This window comes from Callorhinus ursinus, unplaced genomic scaffold (assembly GCF_003265705.2).
Source record: "Callorhinus ursinus isolate GAN/ISIS: 27379988/994484 unplaced genomic scaffold, GSC_fseal_2.0 scaffold9, whole genome shotgun sequence".
In the NCBI taxonomy this organism is placed as follows: domain Eukaryota; kingdom Metazoa; phylum Chordata; class Mammalia; order Carnivora; family Otariidae; genus Callorhinus; species Callorhinus ursinus.
This window is the reverse complement of record NW_027397071.1, coordinates 47,464,601-47,479,240: the sequence shown is the minus strand read 5'-3', so window position 1 is coordinate 47,479,240 and position 14,640 is coordinate 47,464,601. Positions and strand designations below refer to the sequence as shown.

General features: G+C 41.6%; 1 protein-coding gene across 5 annotated transcripts in view; it reads left to right on the top strand.

Annotated features, from left to right (window-relative positions):
• PDE4B (phosphodiesterase 4B) overlaps positions 1–14,640 on the top strand; it is a 420,748-nt gene that overhangs the window by 328,175 nt on the left and 77,933 nt on the right. The window lies entirely within an intron of this gene.

The window sequence follows — 14,640 nt, the reverse complement described above, 5'->3', positions numbered from 1 at the left end:
CTGGTCATCGGAACCCACCATGTTGGTTTCAGCTCTCATCTCCCTTTCTAACGGGCGCTCCACTACTCCAGCACTGCCCCATTTGCTTATCAGTTCGTGTGTGTGTATACACATACTTATATATATGTTTGTTTTTCTTTTTTTATTTAGTATGGACATAAATGCCAGACATCTGACCACCGTTGGTAACCCCTTTTGGTTCATCTGGAGGCCTGGATCCATCCCCCCTCCACTATTGTTCCTTCTCCTATATTACTGGCTCTGAGTAGTGTCTTCAGAGTCCATCCTTTATCTTTCTCTTCACCTCCAACAGCCAATTCTTGTAGCTGTTTCTCTAATCATCCCCTACCCCCTCCTCCTTAGTAGGGCTTCATCCTCCCCTACCTAAACCATTATGTTGGTCCTCCCACTTGATCTGTTGTCCTCAGGCCTTCCCCATTGCAATCCACCCTCTATCCTGGTACTAGAATTACTCTTCTATAACCATAGTTTTAGTTATAGTTATTTCCTTAGTTGGCTATCGTTTGCCTTCAACACAGGATCCCCACTTTTTACGAGTTCCTTCAGAATTTTGCTCCTAATTCCTTCTTTGTTCTCATCTTTCACTTTAAGCCCCATGCACAGCTGATGGCAGAGATGCCCTGAACATACTGTCCCTTAAATACACCAGGCTCTTCTTGCCTTTCTGCCTTTGTACATGCGGTTCCCTCTGTCTGGGCTGCTTTTCCCAAAAATATCACTCACATATTCAGCTCAGGGATATTCTTACATTGTCAAGTGAACCAGTTCTTTCCACTCACTGATTCTTGGATTCTGAGTCAGGATTCAACTAAATACATAGTCTCAACCCAGATCCTGATCTATAGCACATGCTTAGTAAATACTAATTCCTTTACTCATTCCCATCTTAAATATCCATTCCTTATTCCTTTAAGACTCAGCATAGATGCCATCTTCTGTATGTGCTCCCTGCAACTCATCCAAAATTACTCTCAATTATTAATTATTATCTCAAAATCTCAATTATTGCACTTGCCATATTATGCTGTATTTATTTATTTAATTTTATTCCCTTTTAAACTAAGATTGTCTCAAGTTTAAGTACTAATGTTTTGTCTTTTTTTTAATATCCCCAATTTATAGAACATGACCTGGAATATAGTAGATGCTCAGTAAATCTTTATGGACTGAACAAGTACAAATGAGCATATGCCCACGCCTGAATCAGAAAGGATTAGAGAGCTCATATTTGGCTTGTCTAAATATCTTCTAGCTCTCAGGCATGTATACAATGCTGACATTCCTGGCTAATCTTGACTACATGTAACTTTTTTTCACTTGAAGTAAGCTCTTTATCATCCATTACTTCGGGCAGTGTTAAAATAAGTATGATGAAAGTGACAGTGTTAAAATAAATACAATAAAAAATGACTAAATGTGACTAGCTTATTACTCTCTATTATCTCTTAGTGCCTAGTACAGTGCCTCGCACAAGGTAGGTCCTCAATTAGTATATTGAATTGAATTGGGCTGGGAATCCCTGGGCCAATACCTTAGACAAATTACTTCTCTGAGACTCAGTTTTTTTGTCTAGAAAGTGGACATTTTAATATTCTATCATGTAAGATTGCTGTGTGGGTTAAATGAGAAAAGGTATGCATGTAGTGGTTAAAAGTAAAGACTCTGGAGCCAGACTGCCCCTTTCAAATCCCAACCCCATTAGTATGTGGCCTTGGGACAAATGACTTAAACCTCTCCATGTCCCAGTCTCCTCATCTCCAAAACTTGGATAGAAATTTCACAAACCTCATATGTTGGTTATAAGGATTGAATGTGTGAACCTACAAAAAGCGCTTAGAATAGCTCCTGACACGTAGAAAGGTGTCAATACTAGTATCATCTTATTAATCATGTTATGCAACATGTTTCCCATAGCCCCCCGCACATAGCAGGTAGTCAGTGTGTGAAAGCTGAGAGCCCAGGCCTGCTGGCATCAGTAGGGAACCAAAACAGAAAGTCCTGTTACAGATCCGTCTAAAAGATTCTGATCTACTTCCCTTCTATAGGAATACAATCTAGAAGGCAAGCTGTCTTTGAAGTTTAAGATTCGTTTTCCCTGAAACCATAAAAATCTGATTATATGGAAATACATTTGGAGCTGAAGGTAGGACACCATACGAGGATGGCTCTTTCTCTTAAAGACAGATTGCAGAGAATGCTCAATTAGGACTCTGATAAACTGGATCATAGTTAACTGAGAGCTTTCTCTTGCATAAGCGTGAGAGGACTTCACTTTATAGGATAGAATAATTGCAGCTCTACAACTCATTACAGTTGTATTTAAACACAGTGTTCAGGTCTTGGTACATACCTGCACAGATACAGGCTTTTCAACTCGGGGAGCTCAGCAGAGATGAGCAATGAAAGCTGATCCAGAGCTTCCCTTTGGAGAGAAGACAAAACCTACTAGCAGAGGCCAGCCTAGGGGAGGGCTTTGACTTCTTTTGGAAAGGCTCTTCTGCCCTCTCTCAGTTACTTCTCAGAATGGGAAGGCCCCCTCTTACCCACCTGCTTCTTTCTCTTCCCTTTATTGGGAGGGAGGAAGAAAAGAAGGAGGTCAGCGTTGGCCTAGAGAAGGATGAACGTGGATGTTGGGAAATGAAGGAGGAAGGAAGAGAACTTTCTAAGTTCCCTGTTTTCTCCCGCCCTGCATCCCCAAAACCACATGATCCTTGGGGGCAGGGTGAATTCTGCTTGCTTCTGATCAACCCCTGGCCAGCACTTTATGGAGTTGCCTTTAGAACTCTTCTCGGAAGCCAGAAGCATTTCAGAGAACAGTCTTTCACCCAAGAGAAGAGAAACAAAGCAGGGACTGTCCCCTTGAAATAGAGAACAGGCAACAGAACTCACTGGATCTTTTTCTTAGTTTATTGTCTTGACTTACTCCCAGCCAGAGCTGTTGACAAGTACCAAACGTCACGCCTCAGAGTTTTGTATACTTTCCTACCTCCCCTTTGGCTGTGTGCATGGCGTGAGGTGGGGCCATGGCAGTTATCCAGTCCGTTTGATCCATGGAGGCAGCCTGGTCAGTAACGCAGTCTTTGCCCCTACCCCCTCACTTGTGCATTGACTTCACATTTCTAGGGTCTAGTACTGCTTGCCTAGCAAAGCATAGAATTTCAGAAGCCCACCTGCCTGCCTCTGAGTGCAGGAGAGGAAAGGAACTAGAAGTTATTCAAGTCCTGTTATGTGCCAGGCACTGGGCTAGGCACTCTGCACGCATTATCTCACTTAATTCTCAACACTGAACTGTCCTGCAGATTGTTGTCCTGATTTCACAGATTTAGAAAAGGAGGCCCAGGGAATACATGCGGTCTTCTCAAGACCACATCATTAGTCAGTGACAAAGTCAAAACTGAAACCTAGGTCTGTATTTCTTGAAAAACAAATGCTCTTTCCTCTAGTCTAGACCATGCTGTCCCTGCCCCACCCCCATTGTAAGCCTCGGAAGTTATAACTGACGGAACGGGGGATGGTAAGCATTTCACAACAGGAGAGCAAACATACTGAATTACCTACAGCCTTCATAATTGCTATATAATAATTCCCTTTAATTCCTTTGTTATCTATCCATTTTATTGTAAGTAATAAAAAATGTGTAAATCTTAAAAGAGGTGTCTCATACATGTCCATTATCCGTTTATTAATTTATTCCATAAATGTTTATTAGATGCTTACTGTATATGTGACACTGGAGATATAATAGTATAGAGAAAGAATTTAGAGCCTGACCTCATGGGCCGTATAGCCCAGGAAATATTAAGAAAATAAATACAAGATTACACATTTGATCATTATAATGAAGAAACGTACAGAATACTATAATATTGCCTCACCTGTAAAAATGGGAATAATACTAGTATTTACCATTAGGATTGTTGTAATATTTAAGTAAGCTGTTATACATAAAGCATTTAGAATACTGCCTACCAACTAGTATTATTTAGCGTTTGCTCTAATTATTATTATCATTAGTTATTATTGGAATTAATGTAGATTAAGGGACAGGGAAGGCCTTTGTAAATGACCTGGAATTTGCGACCTAAACACTGAGTGGGAGCTGGGTGGGTAGAGACAGTAAGTAAGACTTTCCAGGTGCTCCAGCCTGAGATCTGGATCAATAGGGTGGTAGTGAAGAGCAAGGCCAAAGAAGCTGAGAAAGACGAGGTTGAGCAGAGCATTTGTAGGCCGTGGGTGAAACGTGTAGATTTTATTCTTAATTATGTGGGAAGCCATTAAGGAATTTTGAGAAGAAGATTGATGGGATCTGATTTGAATTTCAAATACAGCCCTTCTCCCTGGGCCGCAAGTCTGGGCTGCTGGCCCCTCCTGTGGGCTCCCAGGGACGTGTGCTTTCTCTGGCGCAATACTGGGCACCTGCCCCTTCCATCCACCTCGTGGCTATGCAGGCGAGCTCTGGATCCAGACTGGCTGAGTTTAGTCCTGGTTCTATTCCTTTCTTTCTGTAGGACTATAAACAAGTAATTCCACATCTTTGGGCCTTCATTTCCTCATATGTACAATGAGGATGATAATGAGACCTTCAGCAGAGAATCGTCGTGAGAGCTAGTTTAGTATACGTAAAGGGTTTAGCACAATGCCGCACACAGAAAGCACTAAATAAATGTTAATACTTTTTAGTGTATTATAACTGCCTATTTTCTTGATTACTTACACCTCTACACTGTGTACTCAATGCCTGGCACAGGGCAGGTGCTCAAAAAATATTTATTGAAAAACATCATTGAGGGGCGCCTGAGTGGCTCAGTCAGTTAAGCCTCTGCCTTCGGCTCAGGTCATGGTCCCAGGGTCCCAGGATGGGCTCCCTGCTCAGCGGGGAGTCTGCTTCTTGCTTTCCCTCTGCCCCTCCCCCCACTTGTGTTCTGTCTCTCTTTCAAATAAATAAATTAAGTCTTTTTTTTTAAAAAAAGAAAAACATCATTGAAAAGAATGAACAGTGAAAGAGAGGTAATGCAATGAACTGTAAGTAAAAGAAGAGAAGGAAAAATGGACTTCTTTGAGTTGGGGGTAGATTCCGATGAGGGGAAATTTGCTTATGGGGACAGAGAAACTGAATGACTTTGCAACTGCCCCGCTGCTCTAGCTTTGGGGAACTTGAAACAACCTCCGTGAGACAAAAATATGTTTCAAGATCTGTGCTGCCAATCTGGATTGCCATCTGCACAAAAAGAAAATTGGGCTCCTGCAAGAGCTGCTGCATTCCCTCAGGCTACATTGACTATCTGCCTGGAAGGCGAAGGTGAAACCTCCAGAGTTCTCCATTTGCTGGCTTTGGAGGACAGTCCCGCGGAATAAGAGCATAACACTGTGGCTTCCTTTCCAACCCTACATTGCTAACAGAGGCTCAGCTCTGTGAAGTAAACTCACACCTTCAGTGTGATGCATAAGCATTGAGAGAGGCTTTCCATGGCTTTGCATCGCTGGGGGGTCTTAGGCTTTCAGTGGCAACCACTGCTCTACATCTCCATGCAGTGCCTGTCCTGACAAACAGTGAGACCTTCAGATAGCCCCTGTGCCGTTGTCTGCCGTGTGTGTGTGTGTGTGTGTGTGTGTGTGTCGGGGGAGGGGGGGGGCATGCATGCTGGTTATTTCTTCTTCTCTCATTGCAAATTTAACCAGTCTGTCTCTCTTCACCTGGAGATCATTTCTAGGCTTCCCTCTGACTGGCTGTTTTCTCCATGCCTCTCACGCTTCCAAACCACCTTCCCTCCAGGCCTCTTAATCTGACTCAGAAACTTACCTATGGAAAGCCTTCTACAGTTAGTCTTGCTTATTGTAATAATGGCCCACTCTTTATATATGGTATTGGGGCATACATGTCCTGCATTGATTTTTAAAAACATAATTGTTCGTTATGCCATTGGCATATGTACATCCATTTGTTTGGGGTTTTGTGTGTTCCATAAGCTAAACATTTTTATTATGGCCTGCTACCACGGAGGGGAGTAGGGAAGTGCTAACTTGAATAAGACTCAGAATCTGATCTTGAGTTTGCACCATCTGGAAATAAAAATGTAGAGTGAAAGCTACCTGGAGATACAGACTGTATCAGTCAGGATTGTCCAAAGAAACAGAACCAGTGTGAGAATATATATACATATATTTATGATTTATTTTAAGAATTTGGCTCATGCAATTGTGGGGACTGGCAAGTTTGAATTTCTGGAAACTCAGGCAGGAGTTAATGCTGCAGTCTTGAGGCAGAATCTGTTCCTTTCCAAGAAACTTGTTTTTGCTCTTAGACCTTCTACTGATGGGGTGAGGCCCACCAACAATATTGAAGGTAATCTCTTTCATTTAAGGTTCACTGATTGTAAATGTTAACCACATCTACAAAATATCTTCACAACACCTAGATGTGTTCAATCAATATTGATTAAAAAGCCAGGTACTATTGCCTAGCCAAGATGACACATAAATCATCAAAAGGACCAACCAACAAATAAATAAGCCTGTCCTGGGTATCAGACCAGAATTATGCCCAGCCCTACACAAATAAAAAAATATAAGATCCAGGAGAATAAAAATCTTTATATTCTTTCTGACTAATGGAGACTTTACTTCAAAACACGGTAAAAGAGCCATTCTTCCCAGCTCACAGAATTGTTTTGAAAACCATGTGATGGTTTGAAAGACCACAAGGGCAACTTGTTTGTATTTTGAACACCCCGACGGTCCCCAGCAGCGGTGACACACTTACTAAATGTTGGTGACACCACAGAGGCCTCACATTCTCACCATTCTCTCTGCTGAGCAGCTGCAAGAGAAAAGAAAATCTTGGGCTTCAGCTCTACAAGAATGCCAGTCATTCTGTGCCCTGGGTCTGGAGACCATGACCTATTACTGCAAACTCAATGGGGAGAAATATCTCAAAAAGAGGTTGATTTAGCCAGAAATATCTTAGAGTGAGGTGAGCCTCCCCTTTATGTGTATAGTACTTGTTTCCACAGAAGGGGGTCTAAAACATTCATATCCTCTTGAGGAAATTTGATGTCAACCCCATTCTCTAGGTCATCCGTGAGACACTCTCTTTCACAAACATGGACCCTAAAACCTCCTCACGCCCGTGTTTTCTCTGCATCTTGTGTTCCTGCCACTGAGAACGCACACATCAGAGATGACACCTCCGGCCCCTTTGCTGAGCACAGAGCCTCGTGTCCACCACAGCGCCCAGCTTCTGGTCTCACCTCCGCAGTCCACACCTCAGGGGGATCCCTGGGTACTTTACCTGTGAGCCAGGTGGCTCCCATTACCACCTCTGTCTGGAATATCTCAGACCTATGATCCTGCCTTCAAGGTGCAATTTCCTCCTCACCTCATTTACCTTTTGATAAAGAAGTGCTCTCAGCAAATTACTAAACTGAACCAACTATGGATGCTTTCTGGCGTTCAAGGAATTGACATCTCAACTGGTTCTTTCTCCCCAAATCCTGCCTTTTCTCCTGATCTTGAGTCAGTGGTTTTACTCAAGTTGTAGAAACACTTACCTTTACCTCCTCTTTTACTGCAACAATGGAATGTGCTCCTTCTATTTCATTTTCTGATTTTGTTGGTGGGATTACTTACTACCCCCTACTCCTCAGGTTTCTGTGGAGGGGAGTCACTCTGATTTTTAGCAGGGAAACATGTTGGGGAAACATGCCCTTTTCACCATTCTGTGTTGTCAGGGAAAAGAGGAGAGTTACACTGGGTAGAATTTGTAGCGGAGACCATTTTTGCCTCAGTGAACCATTTAGCCCTCTAGAGATTTGGCAGAAAATGGAATGTGTTTCCCTGGGAGGTGGTTCATTCTGCGTGCCCTGCTGGAAGAGCACGTCTAGATAGATGTAGAAAGTTTAACAGGAGATTCTCTTATGCAGAAGAAGGGCAGATTCAGCCAATTCTGAGATTTTCCCTGCATTCTGAGCCTATATGGTAGAACAGTGGTTGGACAAAGCAGTTTCAGTGCTATACTAGCCCCAAAGTGTTTTCTTTCTTTCAAAGAATGCACTCTAAAACGTTTGTTTCAACCATAAAACATGGAGGAGAAGTGTTAACATAATATTAAACCCCTGCTAAGTATGAGATTTGCTATTAGGAATTACAATGAGATCTTTTCCTCATCAACAACCCTTTAAGAAGTCATTATTATCTCGCTTTTCTTAACCAATGAAACCATGCCCTGGTGAGGGCAGCTACTAATATAAAGACACTCAGCTAGTAAGTGAAAATGCTAAGATTTGAACCCCCACTTGTTTGGCTCCAAAGATACTTGGCACTAGTCCTCTGTGCTGTTAAATACATAAAGTGCTCTAGGTGGTGCCCACACGGGTACCTGTCTTCAAGGTACATACACACCCTTGAGGTAATGTTTACATCTGCTGCTCCAATCATACTTGGCGTTCTCTGAACAGTGCCCTCCTTTTCCTGTGCTACATTTAATCTACTCTTTTCTCCAGATTCTAGAACTGTAGAGAATTTAAAAGAAAATGTGCTTCAAGCCCTTCAGGGAAAGAACTGAGCCAACAGGGAGATGATAGTGACTTTCTCTCTTCCGGGAATAAGTCCCCTTCACTGCAAGGTATTTTTGGTATTGAGTAGGACATCCCAACAGGGAAAGAAGGCAAGAGAGAATTTTTAGAACGTAGCAGAGCAGTGGGAGACTTATCTCCAGAGCATTACTCACTGCTTAGAAGATGTCCCCAGCCTCTGACATCACAAGGAAAGAGAGATTTCAGATCTGTAGTGAAACTGGGGTGTGCCTCTCTTGAACACAAGGAGGCAGCTGTCCAATTCCAGGCTGGCTCTGGAAAGTCCCGTTTTGAATAATTTCCTTCTGATGGTGTTTTGTTCAACTTCTTTACCTCAAGTGAAACTCTGTGACTTAAATGAAAGAGCACTGAGCTGGAACTCGGGAAACTAAATTTTAGTACCAGTACCAACCAGGTGTGTGACCTGAGGTAAATCTTTTAGCCTCAGACTTAGTCATCTTTATTTTGAATTAGTTTTGAGTCTTTGAGGGTAGAATCCAATCTTATAGAGCCTTCAAATTTCCAAAATGGCTCTTGGCCCAGAAATGGTGAGTGTGTAGGTGTTGGGGTGGATAATTTTTTTGTCAGAGAAAAAATAACCCCGAAGCTAGTTACTGGTGAATCTGGAGTTCAAGCCCAGGTCTCTGGTCTGGCTCCTAAACCTGGGCTTCTTCCACCCTTTCCTACCCTGACATTAGGCCATATTATTGTTGCATAACACAGTGTATCTGTATTCTTTTCCTACTCCCTGTCAGCCTTGCGGCTGGCACAGTTTAATGGCAAATGGTCATTGAGTGGTTATGAGTGCTGGGGAAACAGAAATGGAGGGGACATGGCCCCTCACTGAAGCTTAGAAGCATTCTCATGGGGAGTTTCTGGAGCCAGACTGCCTGGGTCCCAGTTCTACTACTTATTACACTAATTACTTCTGAAACTTTCTGTAAACCTCAGATTCTTCATCCTCATCTTCTCATCTTTAATACTTTCCTCTTAGGCTTATTATGAAAATTAAATGAGTTATTTCATATAAAAACACTTGAAATAGTGCCAGTCACATAGAGCAATGAATGAACGAATATGTAGTTGTCATTATTGTTACCAGTATATATGTTGGGTAACTCCCTTACACCAGGAATCTTAGAAGGTTGTAACAGGGTCTTGTTCATTGGCACTTAATAAATGTTTGTTGGATCCAATTATTTAACAACTATTTACAATGCCTGTACTATATGCAAGGCCTCTGCTGGATCCTTGTTAGAATCTGACCACCTACTTAAGAAAAGTCACCATGTTTTAGAGCTTATAGAATTTGCAAAATTTTTCTCTTTAGCTATTTCTCTCTTTTTTTGTGTGTGGCTCTTGTTAAAGGAAGAGTTAAAGGAAGGAACTGGGAAGAAAATATTCTACATATATACTTACTGACTTATTCAGATAGCCATTTGGAGGAAGTGGAATTAACAGTAGGCCAATGGGAAGATTAGAATCTTTTTTTTCTTCTTTTTCTTTTTTTTTTTTTTTTGATTGAGAGAGCACAAATAGGCAGAGCGGAAGGCAGAGAGTGAAGGAGAAGCAGGCTCCCTGCTGAGCAGGGAGCCCGATGTGGGACTCAATCTCAGGACCCTGGGATCATGATGTGAGCTGAAGGCAGACGCTTAACCCAACTGAGCCACCCAGGTGCCCCTAGAATCTTTTTTAAAGGAAAAAACCTCTTTTAGAACTCTGATGTCAGGCAAGAGAGTACTACCTACTTTTAATGGGTTCTCTGTGTCAGACAGACAGAGCAGCTCATTCTGTCATTCACCAACCCTCTCATTCATTCATTCAGCATCAACTCACCATTACATGCATCAGGCCTTGTGCTGGGCAATGGGTATACAGAAATGAATAAGACACAGTTTCTTCTCTGGAGGAGCTCACAGTCTTGTGGTTGCAATGGATAGACAAAAGAAACTATATTCATACAATGAAATACTATTCAGCAGTGAAAAGGAACAAACTAAGAAGACATCCTGCATATGATATGGATGAACCTCAAACTACTCTTCTCAGTGAAAGAAGCCAGACATGAGATACCATATATGGTATGATATCATCAATTGTGCTTTATTTACATGAACTATCCAGGAAAAGCAAAGAGATAAAGACAAAGTTGGGAAAGGAGCAGGAGACAGGATTAATCGTAAAGGTGCATGAGGAGTGATAAAACGTTTTAAAGCTGATTTATGGTGATGGTTGCACAACTTAGTAAATCTACTAAAAATTATTGAATTCTACACTTGAAAAAGTAAGGTGTATTTTTGTAAAATAAGCCTCAATAAAGTTATTTTAAAAACAAAACAATCCTGTGAAGTAGTTTCTGTTCTTATTCACACTTTACAGATAAAGATATTGACTTTTCCAAAGCCTCCATTAAAAAGTAGTGGAGGGGCACCTACCTGGGTGGCTCAGTCGGTTAAGCATCTGACTCTTGATTTCGGCTCAGATCGTGATCTCAGGGTTGTGAGACTGAGCCACCTGTTGGCTCTGTGCTAGGTGTGGAGCCTGCTTGGGATTCTCTCTCTCTCCCTCTACTTCTGCCCCTCTCCCCGCTATGTGTGCTCTCCCTCCCTCTCTCTCTCTCTCTCTCAAAAAAAAAAAAAAAAAGTGGAGTGATGGATGTGTTAACTAACCTCACTGCGGTAATCATTGCATAATATATCCGTGTATCAAATCATCACATTGTATACCTTAAACTTACACAATGTTATATGTCAATTATAGCTCAATAAAGCTGAGTGGAGGGAAATAGTAGAGATAGGATTGAAAACTCTTTCTGCCTGATTTTGAGCCCATGCCCTTGGCTACAGTCCATACTGTCCCCTTCCTTATGTTACAAAGTGGTTGTGACAAATAAATTAAGCAAAAGATACATATTTGATCACAGTATGCACACAGCAGGCATGTGATTGACTCTCAGTAAATCTTAGCTGATGCTGATTTTGGCAGCTGTTGGCCAGATGGTTTGAGTTGGAGTAAAAGCTATACAGCAGTCCAGGCAGGAGGCACCAGGATCATGCCCAGGTAGCGTACTCTCAGGAGGAAAGAACAGAAGACGTAGAAAAGGAAGCCCAGCTAGGGTTATGCTCTTACTCTTCACATATTTTAACTTCTCCAAACAACCAGGTGGGACACTTGGCTCTATTATGAGAGAAGACAAAGAACAGAAGTCTTTCTTTCCTTCAGTAAACAGCTGACACACGTTCCCATCATAAATTTTGTAATTCAGGATGTAAAACCAAATCCAACAACCCAACCCAGCCAGAAGGTTAAATCAATAAGTGTTAAATAAATAACTGTAAGGTTTTTTTTCTTCTCTGCCCATGAGTCTCCACTGAAGAGACCACGACGTGCCTCTGTGAACTGAAGTCTGCTCCTCAGTGTTCTGTGTCAGTTTGGGGCAACAGCCTACTCGGGGCTATGAATTGAAACTGAGCAGTTGAGATTTTTTGTGTGTTTTCTTGTCCATTTTCCCATCGTGAGCACCATTGTTAATGGTAATTTGGAACCACAGGTGAGACATCACTCTTAACATCTCATCTTTTATTCTGAAATGCTGGTAAAGCTGAAAAGGCAGAAACATAGCCTACAGCCTTGGCAAATGCAGGACTAGGTGACTTAATGGGGTTTTTCCTGAGTTACTTTCTATGACTGATACTTTGTAACCCAGATGTGCCTGCCACATGGCGAAACTTTATTATTAATAAATCTACTTTTCTCCAAAACAAACAAGACAGCATGGCAAACAGTGCTGTTTGCTCTGTATACATCTGGGTTGGGTTTTCATCATTTCCTGGGACCAAGGCCCTGGTGCTTCCCATTGCACTAGTGAAAAAAATGTGGGAATTCAGTTTGCCTATTTTGGCAACATAAACACAAAACAATTTGTGGTCACAAAGGCAGGACGCCCCGTTCCAGCAGGCTTGGTGGCAGCGGATGGGGCTGTGAGGTTCCCTAGGGAGGACAATATTGAATCTGGAAGTGCAAAGGACCTAGGCCTTGTGGGGAGGAGAAAATTCAGAACACCTCCTGGTTTTATGGCATTCACTCTTTGAGTCACAGTCCCCAGAGAGCCAGGAAAAGCTAGTGTACGTCTGCCATGGTAATTAAGTGTTCGAGTTTGAATAAGCTTGAAGAAATCTTACACATAGCAAAACTTAAGACTGCCAGCTTTGTTCCCAACCAGTCACAACTCATTCAAGATGCCTTCATTGGACGCTATGTGTGTAGCACCATCCCAAACACTGTAAGCAATATTAAATTAGAGTCCTAGTCCTCAAGGAGATTGCAGTGAGCGAGGATGGAGATGACACTTAAATGTGAAACATTTAAGCATTTAAATAACACTAAGTGATGAGTGGTGCCCTCCTCCTCAGGGAAGCCTTTCAGAGCTGTCCCAACTCCACCACCTGTTCTTTGAGGGGTCATCTTGGAACCCAACAATGGGATCGAATTCAATGAGAATAGGATCATGGAAAGGTCATAAGTCTTGGATTTAAGGATAAGATTTAAGAAACCCTTAAATCTAAATACCACACTGTCCACATATCAGCTGAATTGTAAACTCCCTGAGGACAAGTCTTTTCAGACATTGTCTATCTCAGAACTTTGCATAAATGCTCCTAAATGCTCCCGTAAAACGGCACAGGGTTGCAGATTGGATAAAAAGTCAGGACCCATCCATATGCTGTCTACAAGAGACTCATTTTGAACCTAAAGATACATCCAGACTGGGGGTGAAGGGATGGAGATCCATCTTCCATGCCAACGGGCCTCAAAAGAAAGCTGCAGGAGCAATTCTCATATCAGACAAATTAGATTTTAAGCTGAAGACTGTAGTCAGAGACACAGAAGGACACTATATCGTTCTTAAAGGGTCTATCCAACAAGAAGATCTAACAATTATAAATATCTATGTCCCCAACACGGGAGCAGCCAACTGTTAACCAAATTAAAGAGTCATATTGATAACAATACGTTAATTGTAGGAGACCTCAATACTCCACTCTCAGCAATAGACAGATCATCTAAGCAGAAAATAACAAAGAAACAAGAGCTTTGAATGACACACTGGACCAGATGGACCTCATAGATATTTACAGAACATTCCACCCTAAAACAACAGAATACTCATTCTTCTTGAGGGCACATGGAACTATCTCCAGAATAGACTACATACTGGGTCACAAATCAGGTCTCAACCGATACCAAAAGACTGAGATTATTCCTTGCATTTTCTCAGACCATAATGCTTTAAAACTGGAACTCAATCACAAGAAAAAATTTGGAAGAAATTCAAACGCTTGGAAGCTAAAGACCACTCTGCTCAAGAATGTTTGGGTCAACCAGGAAATCAAAGAAGAACTTAAACAATTCATGGAAACCAATGAGAATGAAAACACATCGGTCCAAAACCTATGGGATACTGCAAAGGCGGTCCTAAGGGGGAAATACATAGTCATCCAAGCCTCACTTAAAAAAACAGAAAAATCCTGAATTCACCAGCTATCTTTAAACCTTAAAGAGCTGGAGAAAAAAACAACAAATGATGCCTAAGCCACGCATTAGAAGAGAAATAATTAAAATTAGAGCAGAGATCAATGAATTAGAAACCAGAAATACAGTAGAGCAAATCAACGAAACTAGAAGCTGGTTCTTTGAAAGAATTAATAAGATCGGTAAACCACTGGCCAGACTTATCCAAAAGAAAAGAGAAAGGACCCAAAGTAATAAAATTATGAATGAAAGGGGAGAGCACCACTAACACCAAGGAAATAGAAACAATTATTAGAAATTATTATCAACAACGATATGCCAATAAATTAAGCAACCTGGAAGAAATGGATGCCTTCCTAGAAACATATAAACTCCTAAGACTGAAACAGGAAGAAATGGACAACCTGAATAGACCAATAACCAGTAACAAGATCGAAGCAGTGATCAAAAAACTCCCAAAAAACAAGAGTTGAGCCCGATGGATTCCTTGAATTCTACCAAACATTAAAAGAAGAAA